Source organism: Falco biarmicus, chromosome 8 (assembly GCF_023638135.1).
Source record: "Falco biarmicus isolate bFalBia1 chromosome 8, bFalBia1.pri, whole genome shotgun sequence".
NCBI lineage: Eukaryota > Metazoa > Chordata > Aves > Falconiformes > Falconidae > Falco > Falco biarmicus.
This window is the reverse complement of record NC_079295.1, coordinates 59,199,525-59,209,971: the sequence shown is the minus strand read 5'-3', so window position 1 is coordinate 59,209,971 and position 10,447 is coordinate 59,199,525. Positions and strand designations below refer to the sequence as shown.

At 46.8% G+C, this 10,447-nt stretch overlaps 1 long non-coding RNA gene across 5 annotated transcripts in view; it reads left to right on the top strand.

The window, feature by feature from the left end:
• Positions 1–378: 378 nt before the first annotated feature.
• LOC130153505 (uncharacterized) overlaps positions 379–10,447 on the top strand; it is a 193,618-nt gene continuing 183,549 nt past the window's right edge. For 4 of the 5 annotated variants that reach the window (XR_008823417.1, XR_008823416.1, XR_008823415.1 and 1 more), the window contains exon 1: positions 379–7,731. This is a non-coding gene — a long non-coding RNA (uncharacterized LOC130153505). The remainder of the gene's footprint in view (positions 7,732–10,447) is intronic. The other variant, XR_008823418.1, reaches the window with a different exon arrangement.

The following is a 10,447-nucleotide window of genomic DNA, read 5'->3' as shown; positions in this document are numbered from 1 at the left end:
TGCCTGTTTTAAGCTTATCTGAAATTAAAGGGAGGTGAGTTTTGTCCTCTTAACAGCAGATGCCTCTCACTCCTATGCATAAGAGTTGATAAAACCGGGGGAGTTTTAATGCCACTGCTTCCTTCTGAGGTCTCGCTAAGACTGACGAAAGAAAATACTCTGACCTTGTTACCTGTCCTTTCTTCATTTTGAACAAACTTGAGAAAATAGCTGTATCCTGATTTGATTTTTTTTTTCCAACAAGCACACACACACGGAAATGCAAAACTAGTTCCTATCTGGATTTGGTATTTACAGAAGAGCATTGATAAATGGGCTCTGATGGATGGGTGTGTCAAGAGGGTATAATCCTCAGGCAGTCTGTCCTGCCCCGAGGGACTGTCCCACAGCTGAGGTCTTGGCCTGTGTTGGCAAACCCCATGTTTTTACCCTGAGCTCCACTAGAGAGTGGAGGGTGACTGGTATTGCCCTCTCTGGGAGGGACGGCGCTTTGCTGGCGGAGGGATGGGGCAGCCAGTAACATGCTCCACTGCAGCTGCTAAACCCAGCACAGCTCGTTTGTCAGAGCCCTTGGCTGTCCCTGGTGTAAACAGCATCAAGGCGCTGTTGTGTTTTGGAACAAATGAGCTTTAGTAAGTCAAGGTTTGGAAACAAAGATTTCCTTGATACAAATAGCTTACAGATGGGAGAGAGACAGAAAATGGGACAAAACAACGCCGCTCCTTAACAGGCTTTTTTCAACAGTTTTGGGGAGGTATTCTTAGATACTGGATTTCTGGGGGTTTCGCCAGTGAGGTGGATACTTCAAGGAAAATGAGATAATATTTATCAGGGACATAAGGAAAACACTCTCCAAGTACTGAACTGTTCCCACTTCTGTTTGTTTTGTATGTTTTCAATTAGTATTCCTGCTGTGAGTATGTATCTCCCCTCCAAAGTAAAACCAAGTGTGCGATGGTTGTCCTGAAGAGAAATATCTTAAATATTTTTATTTTTCTTCTAAAGATAAATTCATTTACAAAACAATGTAAATGGGTGTGCGTTTGTAGTGGGAAGGGAGGAATTCCTGGGTCCTCCTCTCCCTTTTTTTTTTTTTAATCACTTACATCTAAGTTTTTCATTACTCCTCATCTGTTTTAACATAGTAAGCATGATATGCTGTACACGGTGGTAGAATGTGAGTAGACAACACAGTCCATAAAATGTCATGGTCCACAACGACGTTAGCCTGCTTATGGCTGTTGTTTATCTCAAGTGCGTGGTTACAAACAGCTGCTTGGGACAGGCTTGTGCATCTTCAGGATTCAAAGGCTGCTTCCAAAGTGGCGTTCACCAGTGCTGCAGGGATGGTAAATTGCAATGAAATGCACTGTGACCTTTGCATGTCAGGCCATTTTTGGATGAAGTCCTTAGTGTGTTGCTTCATCTTTACATCTCTCTCTAGATCTCTTAATTCAGTGGGGTTTTACTGTATCTCAAACACATGTGTGCATGGCTTTTAGCACAGTTGCCTTCTATTTCAGTTCTTTTGAAACCATCATCTCTTTCCTGCAGCTCGGTAAGTCCATGAAAGAAGAGGTGAGGTCTGGCCATGATCAGTGCTGTCAGTATGTCGTGGCCAGACCCGGGAACCACACAAACTTATCTTTTCGTGTATGAATTCCATTTCACGGTAGGCTTGAGATGCTCCAGGCAGTGCATTTTTCAGGATAATTAATTCCACATGCATGTGGTGAGTGAAGTCACTTGGCCTTTGTGCCTTAATCTCTGTGTCTGTCACCTCAGATGCTTCTGGAGTTGAGCTGTGTCGCCTGACTTACCACACCAGCTGCAGGGAGTGCAGTGCTGGGTGTACAGTGAGGTGCTCTGACGTTGCAGTGAGCAGCAAGATGGAGCTCAAAGGCAGAGTTTAAGCACAACAGATTGCCCTTCCCAGCAAGGGGAAGGTGTATTACATACCTGTCTCTCCAAATCTCACATAACATCACTGTTTAGACCTTAACGCTTATTTCCCAGAAATTCCAATTGGGATGCTCCTGAAGCTGACAGATCCCCAACTCAACCTACTGTCTTGATCTAATTTAAGGAGGGATGTATCAGTCATGGGTTTGAAATGCAAGTGTCTTTCAGCTGCTCTGTCAAGTTTAGTAACCCTGCTCAGTGCTGGAGGGCTGTGAAGGGGCATCAACCTGGGCGTGGAGCCGCTGGTTTTGTGGTTCTCCACTTTTGAGTAGGTTAACTTAAAGATTTGTCAGTTTGGTCTGTGATGCTACTGAGCTTATTTTCCCTGCTTACTACTTCTCTGACCCTGGAGTTGGAAGTATGCAAGTGTTTTGGACTGAAACACAAGCAGGTTTGGGAAGGGGAGGACAGAAAGGAAAGGGTACAAGTTCAGTGTGGGCAATGGCAGGGCAGGGTGTTCCAAAGCCCTTGTTCAGTTGTTTGCCCAGCCTAGGCAAGCAGAAGGTAAGGGAACTTGTGTTCCCTTCTGCTAAGATTTTGTTTGGTCAATCTCTAGCTGGGCATTTCTTGTAGAGCTAAGTTCTGCTGCTGTGGCCAATAGCACAGGCCATGGTTACTTAAAATGGTAAGCAGAGGATATAATAATAGCCTAATTTGTTAGTGGTGGGGTGGTTTTGTTTTGTGGTTTGATTTTTCTTTTAACTTATATTCCTGACTAGAAAGTGAGCTTGATGGCAAGTGGAGGCATCAAGGGCTTGCCAGGATTGATCATTATATTCCTGCCTGTGAAGGATGTACAGGTGTCCCTCACCTTAGTGTGCAGTTGTTCAGCGAGATGCATTTCCAGCACCTCTTTCCTGTGTTACAGAGGCTGCCCCTTCCCATGTCCTTTCTTTATTTGCTGGTTTCTCAAGCTTTGTTTTTAGAGATGACGCTGCCTGTGCTGTCCCGTGGAGTAAGAGGTATGGTACAAGTCAAGCCTCATGAATTCTTTCCAACCCCTCAAAGAACAAGCAACGGCATTTAAAGCCTCAGCTCCCAGGAAGACCACATGGGCTGGGGCTGCAGCTGTGACTGCACCTACTGCAGTGGGGAGTAAGTACTACAAGCTCCTGTGCCTTACACTAATCTTCAGCTGCTCTTCCTTCCTGATCCTTGCCCTCACTCTGCTCTTGGGTAGGGAGCTGAACTTGTAGAACTTCTGCTTCTAACACTGAAGTCTTGGAGGAGCAGAGCTGTCCTAGAGGCTGTGGTCACAACACAGTTGTGTTCAACTGTGGCACATCACACGCTCCAGAGCTGGTCCTGCTCCTCAGGGGTTTGTGTTGGTTCTTTAGCCCATCATGAGCGACCGTGATGAGGATACTTTTACAAATATGTACGTGTGTATCCAGGAGAGGTGGCTAAGGCACCGTCCTTGGCACAATCCGTTCAATATTGCATAGTTCTAGTTCGATAAAGGTCAGTGTTTGGGGATTAGTTGTCAAGCAACAAACACTGAAGCCCAAGGGTCAATTCTGCTATCGTTGGAAGTCACAGCCTGTTGATCTCCATAGGGCTGTGACAGGGCAATGCTGATTTAAGCAACACTACCATGAGGCCCTCCCTGTAATTGTGACTGTGAGGTTGATTCCAGGTTCAAGCCTGAGCTGTAATTTAGTGCTCAGATTCTGTGGTGTGCTCAACCCAGGGCAGCTGGCTCAGCTAGTCTGCAGCCCAAAGCTTGACTCATGTTTTTGTCGGACAAGTAACCCAGCTGTGCCCCAGCATCACCAAGTGCCTAAATAAAGCAGACATCTCCTCCCACAGATCCACGGGGGGAGGCGATTTCAGTTTGCTATGGTGCCAGCAATCCTGGGAGCAGCTTCCCAAAAGCCTTAGCAGCAAAAGCTACTAGTGAGCTCCATGTCCCTCAGACCTGGCAGCTTCAGGCCAGCTCTACCTGCCCCTGCTTGTGCCAACCTTGACCCATCGTGCTTGCAGCTCAAAGCCAGAGCATGTAGTTAATGTGGGTACTTCATGCCCCAGCCAGGCTCAGCCAAGTTCCCTGCATAGGTGAAGAGGTTGTCCTTGTTTGGCTTAAGCTACTTACACAATTCAAGTGGCAAATCTATGAATAAAAGTTAATCAAGCTAGGCTGATGGGTTATTTATGGTGGTATCATCCTATGCCCAGGAAAAGATGGATGATTTTATACTGGAAGTGCTGACATGCTTGAGCCTCAGGGTACCTGGGAACACGTAATAGGGTTTTATATCCTCTCTCCTTGCTGAGAACGGCTGTTGGGATGCTGCTGAGGTCCCTCTCCCTTGTGCTTTTTGTGGCTGGCTTCTTACTGTTGGTAGGAGTAGTGGCAGCACTAAACACAGCCTCCAAACCCCAGCAGTGATGCTTTGAGTGCTGATGGGATTGTTAAGCCAACGTGAAGCCATCCCTGTCTTCCCCCAAAGCGGCAACATCCCCTTGTGCTGAATCTGACCCCGTGCATGCACTCACCCTGTCCAGGTCAACCCCTGGCTAATCCATCTCTAGCGCTGCTGGAAGCTGGCCCTACCTCGGGGTGGGCTTCAGCACTGTCTATTATACACCCAGGAGCAGTAATATCGCAAGCATAAGACTCCCTTACAATTTCTACTTGAAAGCCTGACAGTCAAGTGCATGAAGACTGCAACTTCGGTTTGCTAGACTTGATGGCAGTGATTACTTAACACAATCTCATAATTACTACTGCCAGCTTTGACTCTTGCATCATACCTGCTAGTGCTGTCTGCCTTGAATGCCAGAAGAGTTATGTGACATGCAAACAAACCTCTCCTATTGCTTTTCCTTTTCCTTCCCTGTCTATGCCAGGATTCTAATCTGACAATTTAACCGGTAATTTCCTCTGCTATGTGCTTAAACCATCCCTCTCTTTGTAGACTGCTGTGTGGTTTGTGTCCTGTACCAGGAGCTTTGGTCCTTCACTGGCAGCATGATGCTGGGACATTGTGATAGGGTGAGTGAGGGCAGAGATGAACCAAGAGAGCTGTAGCCCCTACAGACAAAAAGGTCAGCCTCCCACTGCAAGAGAGACCACAGCCTGGGACTCCTCACCTGGCTCAGCCTGTGCTTCCCATTACCAAGCTAACGCCACTATCTCTAGTTCAGGCTGTACACATCAATGTTCCCTCAGTGTGAGTTCACCTGAGGGCATCAGCCAGGGGCTGCTCATCCTAGCAGTCCTCAGAGGAGAATGACTTGCCTAGTGCAAGCACCAGCATCTCCTCCTCAGCTGCAGTGTGGAGTATCTCTCAGCAGATGCCCTGTGCAAAACACGCAACCGCTCCTTACTCATCGCCAGGTTCACAACAGCTTATTTCTTCTGGGCACCTCTGCTATGCAACACCTCCTCTCCAGTGGGAGGAGACTGAGACCATAAGAATTTGATTTCCAATAAGCAGCTGCTATGTAGCTGGATCACTGAAAAATATGGAGCCCTACAGGGATAATAGCCGAAAAGTCTGCTTTCTCTGACTTACGCTGCTTTGCTTTCACATGAGGAGAGTCAAAAAAAGTCCTTGTTGGCCACCCTTGCCTTCCTCAGGAGTCGTCCTCATGCACACTTTGTCATGAGAGCATTCTCTGGGTAACTCCCTGCCTGCTCAGGAGCAATGGTTTTACTCACATATTTTGCCCTGTATTTCCCAAGACACCCACCTGTGCCAGGCCCCTCAAAGGCTGCAGAGCTGAGGAACTTGGCCCCATAGAAATGAACGTTTGGGTGGGTAAAGAAGGGAGATGAACACAGAAAAATGCAATATACTTGAATGAAATAAGAGACTTGTGTAGATTCATTTGAGCAAGAGATGTGAAATTGTCCTAGAGAAATAATTAAGGAGAAGGAGATGAGGGGATGGGAAGACTTTAAAGGACCTGAAGTAATTCTGAAGATGCTAAAATTAATGAATATTAGCTTCTGCTTTGGTGTTCATCCTAGCACCCTGAAGAACAATCAAGTATCTCAATTTTCTACTTAAATAGTATACTGTCTCCATACAAATGATGGAAATCTATTGAAGCAGGAGCAGCACAAGATACCCCTTACATCTCCCTTTGAGAAGAAGACAGGAGCGTGTCAGGCTGTTCCCAGCAGGGAGGGGATCGGACACTGCTTTCACTGAACTGAGCTCTCTGGGATGCTCCGGCAGGGCAGGACTCCTGCTTGCAGTTACCCAGATGGAGATGCAGGATGTCCAGCTGCCAGGCAGGGACCCCAGACCTGCGGCTGTGCTGGTAGGTTGGGATTTGAGGGAGAAGGGGTCCATACTGTGTTATCCACTGCTGCTGGTAGCATGGTTTTGGGGTAAGGGATGGGGTACTGAAAGCGATTGTCTGTCTTTGGCACAGGGATAAGAACTGCGTTTTATTAAGGAATGGTAGTACAGTACAAAAATATGATTGTATAAAATCTGTGAAAAATATGGCACCATTTAAAATACCCTTTTTTCCTTTCATATGTTCCTTTCTTTTAAAAAAATATATATTGTGAGCACTTCTAATCTTTTGTCCACCAGCATTAGGAAATGAAGCAAGGTCTTCAAATTACAGTTGAGATAAAGGACAACCAATAGTATAATTTGAATTGTCTTAGATTTGCCTCAAAATCAAAAGTCTTCAGAAGAACCAGAAGGGGGTGGTGGTATAAAGAAGCCCAGAAAAGTCTGGGGAAATCAACAAAAAACCTTTTTTTTTTGCTCACAGGACATGAGAATATTCAGCATTTGAACTCTTGAGGCTTTTAGGAGTGAAGTTCCCCAGCCCTGACCAGCAAAAGCTTCTGGGACAAGAAGCCCATGAAGCAAACGACCCTGCCTGTGTTTGAAGAGAGGCTGGTGCTTTGCCAGGGTCAAGCCTAAGCCTTACAGCCTGTATCCAGACCGCATTCTTACTTGTCTGTTCTGGATGCTCTTCAGCACCTCTCTCAGATTTCCATGGTACTGGGATCCCAGATGGAAAGCCACTTTGATCAGGAATTAAAGTAGGAAAACACTCCTTTACCTGACCAGAAAAATGGTAAGCTTATCCTGCTTTTTTCTATTTTCCACAGTTATATATAAGGAAAAATAATTACTGAGTATGAAGTGATATGTTTCCAGCAACATCTGGAAATAATATTGTTTGGGATAAAACTGTTTCTCCAAAGAGTCCAAGCGAATCAGAATCCTGTTTTTTCTCTTTACTGTCGGGCTGACTGCTATTTTACACAGAGCTTTGTTCGTAACAGGAGCTAATGATTACAGAGTTAAATTCCATCAATATGCCTGGAAGTTACCTTGCAATATCAAATCCTGTACATTCTTACTAATAAATATAATTGCTGACACTATTAAAACAGCCTACTTTGAAGATGAGATAGGTTATCAAAGCAAGTTCTATTGCAATACAGAGACTAAGCACAGTCTAGTACAGATGGAGAAAAAAGGTTAGATTTTGAAAACTGCAGACTTGCCGGGGCTCTTAGGACAGTCTAAGGTCCTGTCTATGTGGTGAAACTGTCTGGCACGACATCTGTGGGGCAGCGACCTTAGCACTGTCAGACCTTTGCCAAGACCCCAGCGTGTTTCATGTTGGGATGCGAGTGCTGCTCGCTGTCACCGTGCAGGCAGCCCTGGGGCTGGAAAATGGCCCAAATGGAAACTGGCTGCTTAATGAAGAGAAAATAACACTGCTTATGGTGAGCATCAAATGCCTAGTGGTTGGCAGAGTCGGACTGGATGCAAAAGCAAGCTGGTAAGCGTGTAATTCTTATTTCAGTCCCTATACTCCCATGGGCTCTGCTAGCAGCTGAAATGCTTCTGTATGAGCAGGGAACACAAGCATTTTTCTGATGACTTCTAGTTCCTAATTTGCCTTCCTCTGGCCTTACTCTGTGCCAAGAAGTGACACTGGAGCTCTAGCGAAGCAGTAACTGCGAGCTTGTCTGCATCTTCAAGCAGTAGGTCTGGGATGAACATGGGATTCCTCTTTGGTCTCAAGGCCCTTCTCTAGGCTGGAGGAGAATGAAACGAGGTGGGAACGTATTCTTTCTCCTTGCTCTGGTCTTGCCTTTGGGATGTAGGATCAAAATCTCACTTGAGTGGGAGGATGGTGCACAGGATTTGTTAACAATGTAAAGGCAACTCCTTAGAGCAGCTCCAGTTAGGAAGAAAACCCACGGCTGTGCCCTGGTGAGCCATCCCAAGTACCCTGGGGTGACAGAGAAGTTGTGTGAACCACAACCAAATTGCCTGACTCCTAAGTGCAAGGTCTGAGCATCCAGGGAGGACCTCTTTTGCCCAAACGACAGCGATTTGTGGTTGTTCACCTGCGTGAACAAGGAGCCACAATGCATAGGCTGCCAAGCCTCTGCCGGGCAGGGAAGGGAATTCCCTGGATTTACTCTTTCATCTCAGACAAGGATGCACCGTTTAAAGCAATCGCATAACCCGCAGTTGGCACGGCTGACCGTCGTGCATGCAGGAAGAGTTCAATAATTCAGCAAGCAAAACCAGAGCCAGCAGCAGACTTGGGCTCCAGCCAAGGCTCAGAAAGTTGTCCTAGCATCAAATAATGCCTCTGCTTGACAGCTTGAGATCTCCCTGCTTGGGAAAGCAGGGTTTCACGGTTTGCCAGGGGAAGGAGAAATCCTCAGCCCACAGGTTTTCTGCTGCCCCATTGGAGCGATGGGACTGATATACTGGTTCACACTGGTATTGCATGACCTTTCCTTGTCTCAGCAATGCAAAGGGACCCGGAAAGCTATGTAGCCTTTGCCAAAACATTAGGAAATATTGCTGTTTGCCCTAGTCCACACGGTGACCACCGTGTGTGGGGTTTTTTCTCTTTTTTTTTTTTTTCCTTGTTATCCTTCGTTTCTTCTGATTTTTTTTTTTCTTTAAATAAAGTGTATTTAGTGCTGGTGAAAGGTGCTGAATTGGCAGCCTTGGAGATGGGTGTCTCTCTACCCCTCCCAGCAAAGCCCTGGTGGTTTCCTTTCTTGGCACCAACCCTGTGCTAGGAGAGCTTGCAGGTCCCTGCCCTCTTCCACAGCCACCTCTTGCTGCACTGGTTGGGACACCCATGGCTCCCACCTCCTGTCCCAGGCTTGGATGCTGCTGACCTGGGCCAGACTGCAGCTGCCAGTGCCAGAGGGTCCTTGGTGTGAGCTGTTGCAGCTCCCATAGAGGATGCAGCTTCTGCAAGCAGGAACTTGATTGTTCCCAGAGCAAGCATTGGACCTGCCACCCAGGTCAGCTGTGGTCTGGTCCTGAGCAGGAGATGGAGGGGAAGGAGAGTGGATGCACCCCTTCGGGTGCCACTTGTGTCTCTGCCTTCGTTTAGTGCCTAATCCAGACCTGACCCCAAGTGCTTCAGTGCAGACTGATTGTCTCTTCCTTCATGCTCTCTTTTACCTGCCTCGCTAAAGTGCAAAGGAGCACGACTGCATGGCCCGAGCGCTGCAGCCCAGCTCGTGCCCAGGGCCCCCGAGGGGCAAGTGGGGCATCAAGCCCTTGACCTGCCCGTGCCAGCCCTGAGGCAGGCTTTTGAATAACACCCTGGAGGCATTTGGTACTTACCCCCCACCCCACCCCAAACGCCAACACCAACCTGTGCTACCTCTTGGCCAAAGGGAAACCCCTTTGCTCACCCATTCCCACCTCCCTCCCCTCCCCCCCCTTCCCTATCCCCATCAAACTGTGCCAGCCTACCCTGGGACTCTGCTGGGCAGCAGAGAGGGGCAAAGCAAGCCGCTCCATCTTCCCATCCACATTAAAGCTAAATGCAGCACCAAAATAGATACAAAAATAGAATTTTGGGTCCATCGGCCCAGCTTCGCTATTAATATTACTGCTATGACATGTCTGAAAATATGAACTGCTCTCTCTATACACACTATCCCCCACCCCCCACCCCCCTTACTGACAGTATTGCCCTTTGCCCGGTCCTGTTGCAAAAGGCATGAATATGCCTGTTTTCTCTATGTTTTAAGTATAATTCCTTCCACCACAACCCATTGTAAACGAACATGGCAGAAAGGGGTTTGGCAATGCAGGAAGGAGTTTGGCAATGGGAGGAAAAAAAAAAAAAAAGCTTTTTAAAAAATCCCTCATCATTTCTAGTGTTCTGAATAGTATTTCTGCTTCCTGGGACTCGAATCCTGCCAGGTCATTTCAAAGGACAGAAGGTACCTGTGATTTCTGATGAAGGCCCTGATGTCCTTCTCAGGTTTCCCATTGGATGTTCTCTGATGGGGATGAGAGAGATAATGTATTTGCTTTCCTCTATCCAAAAGTCACAAAGTGTTTGATCAGCAACCCTGTGACTAAAAAAAGTAAATATATAAAATAAACAACCAACAGCCTCTTTCTTAAGCTTCCCTGTCTATCCAGTTTTCAAAGTGCAAAACCAAAAGAACAATAGGATGATTTTCTTGTGTTTTTTCTTTTTTTTCCCTTTTGTTAGGGCT